The 19,350-nt window shown below is 39.0% G+C and overlaps 1 protein-coding gene across 3 annotated transcripts in view; it reads left to right on the forward strand.

The window, feature by feature from the left end:
* Positions 1 to 5,533: 5,533 nt before the first annotated feature.
* The window catches only part of mpp5a (membrane protein, palmitoylated 5a (MAGUK p55 subfamily member 5)), a 72,997-nt gene continuing 59,180 nt past the window's right edge, over positions 5,534 to 19,350 (forward strand). Inside the window, exon 1 of one of the 3 annotated variants that reach the window (XM_036594174.1) lies at positions 5,534 to 5,680. The gene's annotated coding sequence lies outside the window, so the exon portion shown is untranslated. The remainder of the gene's footprint in view (positions 5,681 to 19,350) is intronic. The other 2 variants (XM_036594176.1, XM_036594175.1) reach the window with 2 other exon arrangements.

Raw genomic sequence — 19,350 nt, forward strand, 5'->3', positions numbered from 1 at the left:
TATATAATGAAACTAAAGAGGTTTATTCTATAAAATAATTATTATGATTATATGTACACCGATCAGGCATAACATTATGACCACCTCCTTGTTTCTACGCTCATTGTCCATTTTATCAACTCCACTTACTATATAGGTCTACTTTGTAGTTCTACAATTACAGACTGTAGTCCATCTGTTTCTCTGCATACTTTCTTAGCCCCCTTTTACCCTGTTCTTCAGTGGTCAGGACCCCCATGGACCCTCACAGAGCAGGTACTATTTGGGTGGTGGATCATTCCCAGCACTGCAGTAACACTGATGTGGTGGTGGTGTTTTAGTGTGTGTTGTGCTGGTACGAGTGGATCAGACACAGCAGTGCTGCTGGAGTTTTTAAACACTGTGTCCACTCACTGTCCACTCTATTAGACACTCCTACCTTTTCAGTCCACCTTGTAGATGTAAAGTCAGAGACGATAGCTCAGCGGCTGCTGCACAGTTTGTGTTGGTTATCCTCTAGTCCTTCATCAGTGGTCACAGGATGCTGCCCACAGGACACTGTTGGCTGGATATTTTTGGTTTGTGGGCTATTCTCAGTCCAGCAGTGTCACTGAGGTGTTTAAAACACCGGTCTGATCCACTCAGACCAGCGCAACACACACTAACACACCACCACCACATCAGTGTTACTGCAGTGTTGAGAATGATCCACCACCCAAATAGTACCTGCTCTGTGAGGGTCCATGGGTGTCCTGACCAATCAAAAACAGGGTAAAAGGGGACTAAGAAAGTATGTAGAGAAACAGATGGACTACAATCTGTAATTGTTGAACTACGAAGTGCACAAAATGTACAATGAGCATAGAAACAAGGAGGTGGTCATAATGTTATGCCTGATTGCTGTGTGTGTATATATATATATATATATATATATATATATATATCATATTACGCAAGTCCTTTCTCTTTCAATTGCAATTGCTTTTGTGTGTTTAGTGATAGACCTTATAGATAGCATTAGCATTTTAATAAAGAGATGTAGGCACCTGTCCAAAACACATCTGAGAACTTATTTTCTCGTCTGCAGAAAATATGTCTTTTGAGGGATAAAAGCATTTGAAATCATTTCAGAGACCTTTTCGGTTCCCTGGCACAACATGGTGCTTTTTTTGGGAAGGGGGGTGGGGGGCTTCTCCAGATGCACCATAATGACCCAGCTCTGTTTTCCCTTTAGTATTATACTGTATGCTCCATAGAAGCTTCATAAAGGCCTCACTGCTTTGCTTGTCGTTTATCTCGTGAGTCGTGTTTATATGTGCAGTGCCAAAGGCCTGGGCTGTTGGGGAAGTTACGTGGTTATGAAACTGAGAAAGAAAATGCTGTTGAGCAACACAAGAAGTGCTATCCATGCATCACATGTAAATGGAATTGTTCCTGCTCTGTGATGATTTGGAAATCGTGAATCAGCACGTTAGATTTGCGTTGCTGAAACACATTGAGAGGCTTGAGCGGTCCTGCAGGCTGCCTCAGTCTGATACATCCTTCATAACCACCTCTCCTCATTGCTCTGCCCTTTACTCCCAACCCTGCCATCTGTTCCAACCTCTTTAATTGGCCCAGGCCACTCCTAGAGACTGAGGGACCTGGAAACTTTTATTTTTTTGACTTTAAGAGGACAATACAGCTTATTTAAGTGCTGACAGCCTTTTTAACCTAAATACATATTATGTACAGTCGAGAAAAAAAAAAAAACAACAACAACGCAAGAGTGATGTTGTACAGCTATGTGACCAGCACTCCTATGGAAAATACAATAGCAATGGGGACACATTGAAAAGCTCTGTATTATAACGTTTTCTGTAATGATATTAAAATTGATGAAAGAATTAAAATAATTGATCATTATGTAAAAACATGTGGTTCAGTTTCTCTTTTTAAAATAAACATTGAAAGCTGGCTGAAGTATCTGACCATGTTCTTCTATTTTTCTAGTGTTTTATGTTCTTCATTTTAGGAATCAAAATTTGGCTTTATGTATCAAAAGCAGTCGTAGTTCTTTTTACGTAATCATTTGCCAATCTCGCTTTATCCCCTAGAAATAAACAGTGTGTCACTGTGCCTTTAAGACTGATATAAGATAAATGAGCTCTGTTTTGATTGGCTGCAGAAAACATCAGCACTGACACAGTGGACAGTGCTGCCTTCTAGGGCACTGCTGTATGACACAGCACAGGCAGTAAGGCTTTGAGATAACTGCCTTCAGTTTTGGACACGGTGGTGTTGGTTTGCGTGACATCACAAGCAGTTAATTTAAAACAGGCTGTTTTTGCAGCTAACTTTCCATATATGGTCTCTATGGACTGGGGAGTAAGTGGTACATTTTGACTCTTTCAAACTGAATTATTTCCAAAAACCAAGAAAATTTTAGTTTTTCAAGATGTAAATCCTTTCAGGATTTTATTTTTTACATTCTTAAAACACTTAGACTGCCTAACTTTAGGCCTGCATAACTTGTCTGAGTCTAGAGATTCAAGCTAAACAATTTAGGCATTTGTGACGTATCTTCAAATTATACATATAACATGGGTTTTATAAAGTAGAATATGAAAGAGGAACTCCACCAATGTTACAGAATTTCAGCAGATTTCAATTAAATCATTGTAAACAAAGTCATTCAGAGTGGTTTCCAGAGAAATGTAAATTATTTTTTTCAGATTTATAACTATTTACCATTATCAACGTTACATTACAAAAACTCAGGTCATGTAATTTTGCCCGTTATTTTGGATAGTAAAAAATATATATTTGCGTCCCTATCACCATCACTGTAAATTAAATCAGTCTCAGTACGTTTCTCTACAATTAACCACCTCACATCAAAACACTCTAAATGAGCAAGCAAGCAAGCAAAGTTTATTTATATAGCGCTTTTTACAACAGGAGTTGTCACAAAGCAGCTTTACAAAAAAAATGAGCATTACAGAAAGAAATCCGGGTCCAAGCCCCCATGAGCAAGCCAGTGGTGACAGTGGCAAGGAAAAACTCCCTTAGAGAAACAGGAAGAAACCTTGAGAGGAACCAAGACTCAGAAGGGGAACCCATCCTCCTCTGGTCGACACCGGATAGTAAACATTGTTAGTACAAAAACGGGGAAAACAGGTGGAGCAAATGATTAATTTGATTAGTTTAGTTTATGTAGCAGCAGCATCAGTGGGGTCAGGATGTGAGGGTGAGGTTGTACGTTGTACAGCCTGAAGCTCAATGGTGGTCAAGCTGGTCCAGAGGGCTGGCAGCAGTGGCACCCGATCAAGGCAGAAGAGGAAGCAGCATCAGAATGCACAGGATGGGCAGCTGTTCAACTCGGCAAAGAAAAGAAAGAAAGGAAAAACACAGAGAGTCAGTTCTGTAATGGGTGACTGATCACAGATTACAGTGTTAGCAGAGCAGCAGAAACTCTGGCAGGTATAGAACCAACAGGGAAAACTAATTACCAAAGGCTTGACTATACAAGTAAGTTTTTAGCCTAGACTTAAAGAATGAGGCTGTGTCTGAGTCCCGAACATTAACAGGAAGACTATTCCAAAGCTGGGGGGCTTTGTATGAGAAGGCTCTCCCCCCTGACGTAACTTTATTGGTGGGCGTGATGGTTCATAATGGGAGAGAAGTTCCCTCAGGTACTGAGGGGCAAGTCCATTTACAGCTTTATAAGTCAGTAAGAGAATTTTATAATCAATGCGAAATTTAACTGGTAACCAGTGTAGGTTTGATAGAACTGGGCTGATATGGTCAAATTTTCTGGTTCTAGTAAGAACTCTGGCTGCAGCATTCTGGACTAGCTGAAGCTTGTTAAGGCTTTTGCTCGGACATCCAGCCAGCAGGGCATTACAGTAGTCTAGCCTTGAGGTAATAAATGCATGAACTAACTTTTCTGCATCCTGTAGAGATAATGCATTTCTCAATTTAGCAATATTTAGAAATGACTGTTTACTACTCAGTTATTTAATAGAAAAATCTGTAGAATTCCCCTATAATTCAATAAATTAAAGGGGCTGTATTGTACCTTTTTCTTGTATTTTATTCTTTTCTCTAAAGCCCACTCTTAAAAGTTGTGTGGTATTATGTGGCAAAAATAGCCATAATTCATTTTTTCATGACCATTTTCACACCTCTCTGTATCCCTTAGGATTAAACGGATTTGCCTTTTAGACAGATGTATGCAAAAGACCTCTTTTCTGACTGACTGACTGACTGACTGACTGACTAACACTTTACGAGTGAAATTGAAGGGTAACCTGCTGTATGCTGAATGGGCAGTCCTATTTAAATGTGTTCATGGTTGGGACATCAACAGTTCATTTTGACAACAAATTCAAAATACCTGTATATGTTTATATATGCACTGTATGGACTGGGGATTAGAAGGGTCTATGCTATTGCCCTTTTAAAGGGCCCATATCATGGAAAACTGACAGAATAAAACAAGAGTTTGATGTAATATGGAAGCATTGTTTAAGTTTCAAAACATATAGAATTTAAGCTACCAAAACAACCTGTTGTTAATTCATTGCTTTTATGATGTCATGAAAATAATTGCATTACATATATCTATCTATTCAGAAAATGGCAGTTTTGCACTCCCATTCAAGCTTTACTTATGAGGAGAGTTTCAGCGTGACCTGCTTTTGAATAAGGTACATAATTCAGGACCAGCCAATACGAACAGGGTTCATTTACATATTTCAGCCTATTTAATTCTAAGGTTTAAAGAGATGTTGGATGGTCATGTAAAGATAAATTACAACTGTTTTGGGTACACAAGCAAGTGGACCTCAAGGGACCATATTATTACTTAGTGTGACATTTGTCTTGGATCATACCAGCAACCCTGTAGACACATAGGCAGCCTGAGTGATTTGCAGCTAGACATCTGCACAGTCACTATATTAAAGGGGAATTCCACAGTTTTTTGTTTAAGATTTTCTGCATAATTTAATCAGTGACGTAAACAAAGACATTCAAAATGCGTTGATGTAAAAACGTATTGTAAAGAAACTTGCCAACCCAGATTTCTTTACAGTGGTGGTGATTGGAACTGCAATGTCTACAACACAAATATATATTATATTTACTAAACAAAACCACCAGTGAACATTGTGTCTTTTGCACGTTTCTATATGATGTTGACAATGCTGAAATGGTGGTCAATGTGAAATAATAAGTCTTGGAATATAGTGCCTTACAATGCCCTTACAAAAACACATTGGTACGTATTTACATACTGAAGTGAGGAGGAATTTACAAATTACACACATACATAGATTATGTTTTTGGATTTAAAAGGGGGGGTCTTAGAAGTACAAAATCATATATATGTATATAAGACATAAATATATACTCAAACCTGCAGGAAAATAACTCAAAGTTGTATAATAATAAACGTATATTTTGACAGCTTGCATGTTAAACGTGGTTTCGTGTTTGTCCACGAGGTTCGGTACTGCCTGTCTGCAGGGTGCCCTGAAGAGCCAGACGGGGCGCTGTAGAGTCACTTCCTCGCGAACTGCCACCCAGTCTCAGTTTACCAAAACATGTCGAGAACGAAACAGGCTGTTATATGTTGTTGTCCGTGAAGAAGACGGCTTGTTCGGAATATTTGAAAGCGCCTAAAAGTGAGGACACTTTATTTTTCCTCAACCCGTAGGTAAACTGTTCTTTTCTTTTTCTTGTATCGTTCCATAATGACAAAAGGCGCGTATGTTTGGTGTTCAGCTTAGCCGCTGGCTGGCTAACGTCTTCCTCGCAACAGGTTGCCATAAGAGAAGCTGCACCTCGGCAAGGGAAGTGGCCAGCTAACCTGTTAGCTAAGCTACTTTAATACTCAGTGCTTCGCGGAAAACGAGCCGAACCTTATCCACTATACCACTACATATGGAACTTTTCTGTTGTAATAATTTCTATTTTCTGGTTGTTAACGCTAACTTGTTGGTAGTACTGGCATTGGACCAGGTTTGTTCTCTTTGAGTCGCTAGCACAGCAAAATGGCAAACAGTTTTGCTAACTTAGAGCTGCTAGTTGCCAACCAGTACAGCAACCTGTTGCTTGCCACCCGGTAACTGTCGAGCTAGCTAGATATGAGTTCAGATATAGAAATACATTTTCTGTGAAGTTTTGTCAGAGAGAGTTTGATACATTCGTTAGTTTTACTCAGTCGACGTCTCGACGTCTGATCAGTGAGACATCCGATACCAGCTACTCTTAGCTCAGAATAAAAGGCGAATGGTCTCTAAAATGGTATCTATCTAATGCGCAAGTTACATAAAGTGAGTTTTTTTCTATTTTTTTTTGTTCAGTATATCGCCGTCTAATCTCCGTAATGCTTTGACATATCGCATTCCATCAGCCTCTCCATGTTTTAGGTTCTTATGAATTGCTGTTGATAACACTTGGACGCTGAAGCTGTACCAATGTTTGTAAGATGATGTTGAACGCTGATCTGTTGTTTGGAACTAGTTCTACTTCGTTTTTTATCCTGAATGGCACAGTGTTGTGAAAAAATGGGAGAAAATGAAAGTGGTAACTGTATTGTAAGTTTTAGTTACTTAAATGTTATGGGATGTCCTTTGCACTCAGAGATTGCAGTAAAGACGGTTGAAGGCTCCCATGTCTCATATACATTTTTAGCGCTAAAAACCGGGATCAAAAACACTGTTATTTGCGAAGCTTTTGCAATATGATAGATGATTAGATTCATCAGTTAGCGTTCTTCGTGCATGTTGAGCCGCTAATCTTGAAAACATCCTTCTTCTCATATTTCTAAAGATCGAAGGTGGGCCTACTGGGAAAATAAAGTGGTGATGGAATATTTCCTGTAGACATTAACCATTCTATGGCCTAACATAGAACGTGCAGGAACATTTCTTGTGATTTGTTCACTAGGCTGTTTGCTGAACCTCTTTGTGAATAAATCACAATACTGCTGCATAGAAGAGTGATGTGGTTCTGTTTTTTCCCATCCTTCAATGTTATTTTTGTTTATTGACTTGATTCTGATTTGAGTTAGGTCTCCATATTATTAACTCCTAGTTAGTCCAAACATTGCGATATATTTATCTGACTTGTATATAGCAGTCTCATCAAATAACAGGCTGGCGGACAATCATATCCTCATTCCATTGATAAATCACAATCTGTGTCATTTCTCATAGTGACATAAGTGTCACTCAGTGTACAGAGTTTGCTTTGTAAAGATAAGTCCCCACTTTTTTCATCCTAACATTGTACACATCACTGAGTGTGATGCAAAGTTTTGCCCACTTTCATTGTTTTTATTACATAAGTACTCAGGACTTTTTTAAATATAGTTTTCATGTTTAATGCCATGCATATTTGATATCCTTGATAATTACTTACTTAATGTTTTACTGATAAAGACCTAAGAAGTAAAATGCCACTGCCAGCTATTTGAGCCTTAACCAGCCTTGTTGATATACATCCTGCATTGCTCTGTTAATGTGCAGCTTCTTCATGATGTGTCCTGGAGAACACATTTGTACTATTCAGATTGCTCTCTGAACATGGGGGATGAACTGAAGGAAATCTGCAAAATTTGAAACTATGTTTTGGTTATCTAGTTAGAGGTGATGCAAACACTGATTTGTATATGTTGAACTAAAAATATGAAACTTTTTTTACCCACAAATATTTGAATTTTTTCTTTTTCTTTCTTCTTCTTCTTCTTCTTCTTCTTCTTCTTCTTTAAGTTGTTTCTCTTACTAAAATTGTTGTTTCTATCAGCTGATCTGTCCCATAATTCAGTAGGTCACACTGATCAAAATATTTGGAGGGTAATGTTTAGCTATTATTTAGCAGGCAGCTCTATCTGATGAGCAAAAATAAACAAATTTGACTTTGGTAAAACAAGGCTATGTGTCTTGTGAAGTTGCTGTAGCCCAGTGTTTTGTTTTGTTTTTGTTTGCTTGTTTATGTTATGAGTGACATTTTTACACTTAAAATCTTGCTTATGTTGATGCTATTACAATTATTTGGCAGGGATTTGTTCCATTAACTTTTATTTAGACAACTAAAATGCCAATCTCCGTTTAACTACACTGTATATATGACATAAGTCAGCTGTTTATCAAAACATTGTTTTATCTCCTAATTTTCTGCATGTGAAGCCTTTAGTCTGGTACCCAAAAGTGTAATAGAGCCGTGGGCCTGGGATGCACAGTAATTCTATTTTCTCTCTGACCTGTCCGTGTTCCCTGAGGAATTTTTTTAATGTGTCCTGTTTCTGCTTCCTCAGTGTACTAACAGCAGAGAAGAATGAACAGGCTGCTGCTGTTCACCCCTCACATTCCCAAGTGTACCAGCCTTAAACGCGTTTGGCCCACTCTGCTGTCTAAACCAGGATTTGTTTTGGGGGGGGCATAAACGACAACAGCATGCTGTCCTGTCAATGTACTGTCCATGATTGAAAAACTCATAAAGACTTCAGCTCATACATACTACAGATCAGTCAAGATCAACACAGAATTCTTTGGTGTTTATGATTTATGCTCATTGATCTTGCTGTTTTCACTATGTTACGTGAAAAAGTAAGCACTGGGAGCTATTAAGGACAGGAGTTGTGGATAATCTTTTGAATATTGATGTTTTCACGCAAAAGGCAGTTCACCACCTACCACTGCCTTCTTACACTTGCTCCTGCACACACACAGCCAAATGCCCCATGTCTACTCTTCTCTGTATGAAATTCACATGGAGCACTTTGATGACGGTTTTCAAATCAATAACATTGCACTGTATCCACAATAAAAGCTGAAGTTCATGGGTTTAGTAAAGGGCTAGCTCTCTGTTTTTTTTACTTTTAGCCCATGAGTTATTGATTTAAACCAGGATTTTATCACGGTTATCCATTTGTTATGTATGCATATAATATTGTGGTGGCTAGATGGGATATTCAAGGCTTCATTGTACAGCCAAAAAAGGAGCAAAGGAACACTGACTGTATCTATTCTTGAAATAATTTTTAGTATATTATACTGAAATATAAAATATAAATGGTCATTTACTCTGTGTAGATACTGCAGTTGTAAAAATGAAGCCAATTGGTCTATAGACCACTTAATGTCTTTATTGCACCTTTGTTTTTTTTCTTTAAATAGCTAAAAAAGAAAAGCTATATAATAGTTTTTGTAATGATTACTCGGTTTTGCAGATATTCATGGTTGATTGAATATATTTTAATTATCTGCAGAATACAGTCCTGCACAGTACCACAGTAAATTGTCATTATGGCCTTGTTTTTGTTCTCAGTCCCTCTCCTCTTTGCAGACATTCTCACCCTTGTCCTCCCTCCTGGTACTCAGTGGTACATGCTCCAGTGCCAAGAGCCTTGGAATCTGGAATTTTTGATACGCAAGCTTCAAATGTTGGAATGTTAGGCAGTAGTGGCTTTGGAGAATATAATGATTCTGGTCTGTTTTTCCTCCAAAGTGACAGCCATGGAAGTGTTGGCTCTGTGAATGAGAATTTCTCAAGGTCTCAAGGCCTTTTTTTAACTGCTTTTAGGTAGTTTAAATGTACTTCATATGATTGATGTGAAAAGTAGAGCTAAAGGTCAATATTTTGATCTTTTGTTAACTTAGCTTTTTTACAAAGGAAGTTTTTTTTTTCCAAGGAGTGACCAGTGGAGATGGTTGATTGAGCAAAGGAGATTTAAGAGCATTGTCTGTTGTCTGGTGGCTTTTGCAGGTGCTTTGTCACTGTCTCTTGATACCGATCCTCAGGACAAGCAGCTTCATGTCTGTAAGTGTATCTGGTCCACCCTGTCACCCAGCCAAGGTCCAGCCTGCCTGCCTCACATGAATACTCCACATTATTCCTCTCTTGCATGATTGGATTGTTTGGTTTAGCTTAGAGGTCCTTCAGGCTCGTGAGATAGCAGAGGTCATGTGAACAGAAAGGCTTCCTGGGACCAAGACAAAGCGATAGTGGCTGACTGTAACTCACTATAAGAAACAGGTCACAATTGATACTATAATGTGTCTTTATACTTATCAGTACCATAGTATGCTGTTGGGAGAATTGCAGGGTTCAACAATAATGATTGCCCAAATGCCTGGGGCAAGTAAAACGCGATGTTGGGACAGCAGCATGAAAAATCGCTTGCCCAATCGGGCAAGTTCATGTTGGGGTGGGGGCCGCAGTGTGTTAACAGAAGAACGTAACTGAGGCCAAACTCAATTCACTTGAATATTTAACCCCTCACTATACAAAAATGGTCTTATCCATTTGTGCGTCTAGTTAAAACAAACTAATGAATAACAAAATAAACTAATTTGTTGACAAATGACGTCAGAGCGAGGCGTGCAGGAAAATGTCGACGAAGCACGAATACCAAGCAAAGTGAGTCCGCAGCTTCATTCCCTCATGGAAAACTCAGATGTTCTGTAAAGTTTGTAGGGAATATCCTAACAAGGCAGATAAAAGTGGCTCTTTTTTTTTTTTTGTCAGAACTACAACTTTTAGAAAACAGTTGCTCCAGTGTCACCACAAGTCTCTCTGTCACATTGTGTGTGTAGCAGCGAAAAAAACTGCTAGCCTAACGTGTCTGGGCCACTCAACATGTGCATACGACGGATGAAGAGTGAAGCAGATTCCAGGTTGACGAGGTTAGTCACAACAATATATCATACGGTTAAAAGAGAAAGACCCTTCACCGTCTACCTACATGAAATAGACCTTCAAATTAAGAAAGGGCTGGAACTTGGTAGCCAGTATTGTACCAACATGGCTTGCAGAAGGTAAGGTAATATTTGCTAACGTATGCATGCAAATGCTAATGTTTAGATTATTGATAACTTTAATGTGAATTTATGTATAAGAAAATAGAAATACAAATCAGTGGTAGGAATTTGCGCAGTTTTGTTAAAAAGTTTTATTTTAAGAATAATTAACCTTAACTAAATGTATTAGTGTATGTGTGCTTATTTATAACACCTTCAAATACAAAGATTTGTTTGGGACAGTAGGAATTTGGTTCGGGACAGTGAATTTTCAGGTCACTTGCCCGACTGGGCAAGTTGGAAGAAAAGTTAACGCTGAACCCTGAATTGCTTATTGTTATTGATGTGATGTTAGAATTTTATAGATATTAAGCCCCACTATGTATAGCTGGTAATGGTTGCTGCTGTGCACAAGAACTTTCTTTACCATTAACTTGAGCATAAGTCAATTTGTGGAGGGTTTATGTTGCTTTCATAACAAAGCTGCTGATCAGACTTGGCTAATTTATCACTTGTGTCTAATTGTAAGTAATCATTAATGTCTGCTTAAGCCCTAACACTTGTAAAAGTTGTCAGAGTCAGCGCAGAGTTTTAGTGCGTGAATTTCATTTTCCTTTTCAAAAAACAATTAGGCCTGGGAAGCTCCCACCCACTGCTTCAGGGCTTGCTCCCTGCACCTGCTCTGGCTCGACACACCTGCATACAGTTCTGAACCTCCTCAGCTGGCTGCTCCCTTTAACACATCCCACTTTGTTTGGCTTAGTACAATATGTAGAATTTAGGAAGGCAAAGGTGTGCCCTGAATATAAAGATGCATTTCCACCCAAAATGCAATCCAGGCGTCTGCGCCAGAAAAGGGATAGCATATTGAGCTGTGAGCTAGTTGAATCTGGGCCAGTCTGGCACTGAATGGAGCAGGAGAGTTTGAAGTAGACTACTTAAGCTCATAAGTAGCAGATGGTTTGGGGCTCTAGTTGGTTTGTGTCTTGAGACATCAACCAAGTGCTGTCTCATAAAGATGGGGGAGGGGATCCTACAGACATGATTAAGCTCACCATTTGAAAGAGATGTGTGAGGGGGAGCATACATTAGGATCCTCAGTATTCAGCTAGTTTTCAGTCTGCCTCTCCCACAAAACGTAGAGTGCTGAGCAAATGAGGTGCCACTAGCTTTGTTTGGAAAGGTTGACGGTTAGCTTTGGCTCGGAGTCTTTGAATTTGTTAAGTATGTAGTATTGAAGCCCCAATCAGCAGGCATTGTAATGAAAGGTGTCCGTTGTGTGTGTATATAAGCTGTTATTGTTGGTGCTGGAGTGTTGGTAGTGGTGGGACTGCCAGTAAGCCTCTGTTGTTGCATTTTCTGTAACCTCCTCCTTAGGCTTTAGTGGTTTCTCACATGTTTATGTGGTTTCTTATCTAAAGCCCCATTAAATAACATCACCAGGAGTGCCTAAGTGTTGACATAACATGTACAAACTGTAGTATACTCATAGGTGTGTTGAAAAATCTTTCTCTCTCTGTGACTAGATGTAAGCCTGCAATCTTCTTACGTTTTGTAGGAAAGATTAATTGGATTTTCTCCTGGCAATAAACAGCACAGCTGTATCTTACCAAGGCTTCTGAGAGCTTAAAAAAGGCAGTCGTGCTTAATGAACACCACTATCTGTCTGTTTTCACACTTTTTTTCTTTTCCTTTCATGCTTTAACCTTGGGTTCAGTATGATGTTGTGTAGTCTGTATGAGTTTATACATACACACACACACACACGTACATACGTATGTATGCAGTGCTTAAAATAGGCCCCTTATACTCATCTGGTCTGCTGAGGAATGTTGTTTCCAGGCTGCTTTGCATTCCTGTCATTTACATCATGGAATTTCTTCTCCATCATTGCTCGCCTCTGACCTCAAAAACATCTGTGTGGACTGGAATAGCACGTAAGGGGAATGGAATGGATTTGTACATGATTATTAGCTCTAGTTTTATTATCTAGCAGCATCACAGAGTTATTAATGGAGTATGGTACTTCATTATTTTTGCTGATTTTCAGTCTAATACTTTTTCAGCCTCTTTGGACTAGGCCCAGATATATCCTTTAGCTTTATAGGTATTGGTGAAATCACTGTGAAGTTGCTGAAGATAGATGGTGTAAACGAGGTTCTTTATTATGCATGTATTTCATTTCCAGTTTTTCAGCAGAGCACCACTTAGTCAGAATCAAGCCTGCTCTGGGGTGAGGTACTGTTTGGGTCTGTAGCATGCTCGCTAAGTTAGCATCAAGTTAGTCTGGCTACAGACACCACAGAACAGATTTAATTTTGCCTTTCTGTCGCTTCAGTGCCAGGTACCCAACTTTACTCCCTCACATTGGAATTATTATCATATAAACTTGTGTAGATGCTTTGGTTAGCCAGAATCAAAAATGTTCTGTGATGAGCAGAGTAGTCATCATGCTAGCAAAGCTAATGCTAACCAGCTCCTCTATTCCAGAAGAACACTGTTCCATATTTATCAACTGTTAGATCAATTGTATGACATTTATCAAATGATGACTTGAAAATTGTGCAGCGTTGACTTATTTGGTGACATAAACTTGGTGACATGTAAGTAAACTGCTCTTTCTAATGTTTTTCAATTTTGCAAACGCAGGACAAGACAGCAAAAAAAATTCTAAATAAAGCAAGGCCATAAATGCTTTTACATCACTTACAACCTTTGCTCAATGCTGTAATACTGTATGCTGTGGTAATATTTAGAGACAGTTTGTAGGTTTGAAAAATGAGGAATCCACCCAACGCTAGTCAGTACAGCTACTACTGCAACAATATGCACAACGCCACGTGTTATATATTGCCATACTAAGATTTTGAATACAGCTCTATGTGCCACTCGGGAACCCCAATTAAGACATTTAGTATTTACCTGAAGTACAAACTGAACTGAAAAATCTAAACACAAATCATAATGGCTAGTAGGGTTGGTATGATTATTATACGGTGTGTGAAAACAATAATGATATTTCAATATGATGATGCTATTTCAAAATTAGGACATGTCAAATTTTTATTCCATGACTGAATGGATAAATAAACAGTTTTCTCCCGTGTATATTTTAGAGGGCTTAGTGATGGTGTGGGAGCTCACTGATAGGTGGCGCTAACAGAAAAAGGGGGGAAATCAGAGCCAGCAAAAACCTCAGGAAAAACTAACCTTGATAGCAGCTCGACCATGTCAAAGAGCTATACATATCAGAACCACATATTCTCTGCACACACCTCAGAACACATTCGATTTTGTCTTTCACTTCAGCACCAGTGACTAGTGCACTTTACTCCAAACATGTTATTTTAGCATCAGTTAGCTGCAACGAAACCTGTGCTGTTGTGTGATCCATTTGGCCTGCTAACAAAGCCTGCTAACTGCTCTCAATGTTGTGTCAGCAGAGCATCAATTTTCAGAATGAAGTCTGTACTCTGATGGGGGGCAGTATTTGAGTAATTTGTCGCCTTCTCGCTAAGTAAAGTTTGAGGTAGCCTGATGGGTTACAGGTCCAAATGCCACAAAACAGGTTTAACTCGTAGAACCCTAGGGTAATTTCGCATTGTTGTTTCAATCAATTACAATTACAGTTATAACGTATTTAAAAGAGACAGTCACACGTGCCATAAGTTGTTATTTTTAGGAGACCCTGGACTACTCAGCTATACCATTATTTTACATGTAAATGCTAACAGTATTTTGAAATATTTCTTGTGATCAAGTTTTACATATCCAGCCTTGCCAAACCTCACATCAGCCTTACATCCTTAGAGAAAGCACAGGATAGATGATCCAATACAGCCTATAGACAATGGAGCAGTTTTCTCAAGTATCCCCATGCCCACAAGCCTCCAAACATGCCACACGCTACACCTTAACTTACATAAAGAACTTTCAGCAAAAGTTTAAAGCTGAAAGCCTATCAAAAATATTTGTCCAATCATTCTAGGATTTGCTTTATTGACCATGGCTGTCAAATGCTGTAATAATATAATGTGTTTAAACTCTGCAAACCACATCCTTTTAAGATGACTTCCTGGATCAAACCATGATTTAAGGATTTTTTTTAAGCAGCTATTGAAGCTGTATGTAAAACTCTTTGCTGAAGATAGTCCTTGTTCAATAGGCAAATGGCTATGGGATAAGTGAGCTAGTAAGCTACTTTAGATGGAAAAAAAACATTCCCTTTAAATTAACACACAGACAATCCATTAAAGGATGTTTTCTTGATTTTAAGAGTCTGTGGAACACCATATGCCCATAAAGCACTTCTTATGCATAGATACAAAAAGTAAGATTGACTGGGAAGATTATATGATTCTTTTAAGTCCTGAAAAGATCATAAACCTTGATTGTTGATAATATCCCCAAGTGCATGGACATCATGGTCAGACCAGGCCTCGGAAACAAAATATTTGCTTCCTGTTTGTGCGAGATTCTGCTGAGAATCTAAATGGGCCGCCCAGAAATCTACAGGCATCTTGCCGGACAAAAAGAGAGTTCACTTTGGCATTGAATTTAAGTTTTAGATCCTTTTTGTAAGATACCTGTAAACAACAAATCCTCTAGCCGATATGGGCTCACAGTTTTAGCCTCTATATATTTTGCCAGGCCACCTTAGAATCAACATTCAACCAAGTGGAAATCAAGAGAAGAGTCTTGGGAGCAAATTCATTTTGACTATTGAGATTCTGCCCTGAAGGGAGAGTTGTAAAGCACCCCATCTCTAACAGAATAGTTATTTTAAACAATAGAGTGTAGTGAAGGAAAAGTCTTAATTTCCATATATGTTAGCCCAGAACCAGTAGGGGTGATGGGAGGTATAGAGGCAAATTCGCTAGCATCTGTCAGAGAGAGACTGCTTGGTTGGTCACACAGAGCAGAATATCATCTGCACAAAGCAAGATGTGATGGTTATCATCATGAAACCTAATTGGAGAAATAATTTGATCCTGCCTTTCGGCTTTAGCTTAGGTTCTAAGAACAGAGTTAATAAAGCAAGTGAGAGAGCACATCCTTGTCTTATGCCTCTACTCAACTTGAAAAGGGTCAGATTTGCGTGACTCAGATATGGTAACATAAAGCAAACTGTACTGCGGATTCTTTTCGAAAGAAAGAAAAATGTAGCTGAAAAGATGGATTTCTTAAAAGGAACGAATCATTTTAAAAAAGAGACAAAAACAATCATAATGATGGGCATCAGACATCTGAGGAGTTAAATGTCTCTAAAAGCTTCATCCCATAAATGTATGCAGTGGTTATGAATACACTGCCTGATGTCCAAGACACTGTTTTACAGTAACTTTGTGATAAAGTTTCAGTTTAAATGTATTTTGATCAATTAATTTTAATTAATTCATGGTGGAGGGATACATGAAGGGTATTCTAAGGCAAAATAGTCCCCAAAGAATTTTCAGATTTAACACTGTTTTACAATCATCAACGTTACATAAAAATTCAGAAGACACTTGTAGGTTCACTTAGAGGTGGGAATCTCTAGGCACCTCACAATTCGATTCGATTATGACTCAGAGGGCTGCGATGCGATTATGAAACAATTATCGATGCATGTTGATGCATTTTTTTTTCTATACAAGATTTCTTTTTTTTTCTCACTGTGTGACAGCTTGGAACTTTTAAAGCACGGTATTTGTAATGATCCACAATCAATTTACTTCCAATATCTTTTATTAATAAATCAAATGGAAAAGATGTGGCACGTGAACTGAAAGGCTCTCATTCACTGCTCTTGTTTGGAGCACACTCCCACTCGTCTACGATAAAATGTGCAGTTGCGGTGAAATAAGATCCTGTGGCAATGGGTTTCCAGATTACAGCTATTCTACACGTTTTCTTCAGTGATTTCATAACTTCGGTTTTGGTCTCGTTGTAGATAGTGGGGGGAATCGCTGTGTCAGTAAAATATCTTTGAGATGGGACGCCTATATCTCGGCATAGCACAAAAGATCTGGCTCTCAAAGACTGAATACAGATGCAAATCCTTGGCAGTAAAAGTTGCGATAGAGTTTGTAGTTCACTTCATCTTTTCCGAGTTGGGTGGAAGTTTTGACATCGCTTGATCGATGGTCCTCTGGTTGGCAGCAACTACAGCTGGGCAGAAAATGGATGGAAACATGTAATATGGTTTTCCCCTTCAACTCCATAGAAGCCAAAGTGCTTCCATACGTTACCTCAAGGGTCGGCAGCCTGTTGCTCTTTTACTGGCCTGTCGCGGCTCCACATCAGAATTACATTTCTAGGTAAAAGTAAAATAATCCTTCTTTGCAGTAAAATAAAGCTCTACTGATCGTTCAAACACAGTTTTAACAATAAATGATCTTAAACGATGGAATTAATTTAGCCTATAACTGCTATTTCACCTAGCTGGTAGCTAATGAAAAGGCAAAGAGAAAGATCTAAGATGAGCATTGATAATTTAGAGACGAATAGACTTATTTGCATTTATAATCAGTCAGCTGGTTTCCTGATACATTTAATCTGCAACAAGAAATTGTCAAACACTAAAAAAAACGTGAAACAGAAGTCAGTTTCTCGTTCTCCAGCTTCTTGTTTGAATTTTGCCGTTCCACCTTAAATGGTGCAGCAGTTACATTCTGGCGGCTCAGACACCATTTAAGGTGGAACAGGAAAATTCAAACGAGAAACTGGAGAACGAGAAACTCTCCATTTTTGTTTGTATTATATTTTTAGCCTACACTAGGACATTAGCACGTAGGGCTGGGCGATAAAACGATAACGATAAGTATCGCCATATAATTTTTCCTCGATAGAGCGATAAGACAGGTTCGATAAATGTTCGATATAATACACCATTCTCACACTTCCACGTTCAGCGAAAGCCCTGGTGGCGTTTTCTACTGCAAGAAAAGCAACACTACTCTGCTGTCGCCAGGAGAGGGCGCACTTCCGAGTTTTTCTACATGATTAGAGAGGGAGGGGGCCACGAGTAAGATGAGTCTTTAGCAACGGCTGAAACGCGGAGTTATACAGTCCCTGTTTGAGTGGATGTCATTGGCGATCTGTTCTCCTGTGGCCGAGTGTGAGTGACGAGGCCAGTGGTGTAACTGTACTGTCCTACAGCGAACTCGCCTCTTTCCGTGCCTCCTAACACCTTTAGCGTTGTTAAGTCATGTCTGCAGCGCCGTGTTACAGCGCCAAACCGTCATATTTTAGTATTAATGCATTCTCGAGCAACGAAAGTGAAAGAAAGAAGTGGGTTCATGTTCGAAAGTAAACTGAGGAAGCTGTGAGGCATTGGAGAGCGGGAGAGCGCTATCTTTCCAGGCTAGCTGTTTTTAGCTGCTGGCTAACTTGAAGCAGCGCTTCGGCACAACACGGAGAATTTATGATATGGTAGATCAAACAAGACACAAAATTACCGCTTTCAGTTTAAACATACCTGAAAGGAGGACTCCGTTTGACTGGTGTGAGAGATTCACACTGCAGATAATGCTTTTACACAGCGAACGTCAGATATACTGCGGTTCACCCCTTAAACTACTACTACTAGAGAAATCCAGTCGTCGCTAGCTGGTGTCTGAATACTGTGATCTGCTCTGACATGGATGTGGTAGGAGTGACAGCAGTGACCTACCGAACCGAGTTGACGTTGTTGAGAAACTAAAGAGTTTAGCACTGTTGTTGGCCACTTGTTTAACATTTGTAACGGGGTAGCCAAGTGCTCGTCACCAGACAGCTAAAAATAATCTGTTTTCTTTCTTAAATAATGACTATTACAAAAATTGCAGCTGTGCTTTTCCAGCTGATAAAAACAGCTCAGAGACTTTCTCCCACTCTTCCAAGACAGATTTGTGAAATGTTCCATTGTTTGCCGAGTGTTTGTCATGATCGGACCATAAGTGATAGTTTAAAACCACAATTAACCACCCAGGAGCAAAATCAGCCTTCAAACGTGAAAGAAATCATGATTTGACATTTATCGCGATATGTATCGATATCGAACGATATGAATTTTATTTATCGTGATAACATTTTTGGCCATATCGCCCAGCTCTATTAGCACGTAGATGGTAAAATGGACTCAAAATGTTGTGCCTCCCAAGGTGGTTTGATTTTTGTTGAAAAGACAAAATGACTCTTATTAACGTTTGGGTTGCCGACCCCTGCACTAGCTTTTAATGTAGTGTGCACGCCACAGACTGTCCGGGCGCTGCACTTCCGCACTTTTGCGTTTTGTCAACATTACGTTATTGATTAAAATTTAGAAAATCGATTTTTGACATTTTTGAATCTATTCAGAATCATCCACAATGCATCTAAGAATTTATTTTTTCCCCCCATCTCTAGGTTCACTGGTGGTTTTGGATAGTAAATAAAATGGCCACATTTGCATTGTTGACATCAGAAGTCCTGGTTTCTGTCACCATCACTGTAATAACAATTCACTGTAATAACCATTTCACATTCAAACAATTTGAATGTTTGTGTCTCAACTATTGAATTGTACAGACATTTAGAAAAATTAATGGAATTCCCCTTTAAGTATCTCTCCCTTCCACTG

The sequence above is a fragment of the Colossoma macropomum genome, unplaced genomic scaffold (assembly GCF_904425465.1).
Source record: "Colossoma macropomum unplaced genomic scaffold, Colossoma_macropomum, whole genome shotgun sequence".
NCBI lineage: Eukaryota > Metazoa > Chordata > Actinopteri > Characiformes > Serrasalmidae > Colossoma > Colossoma macropomum.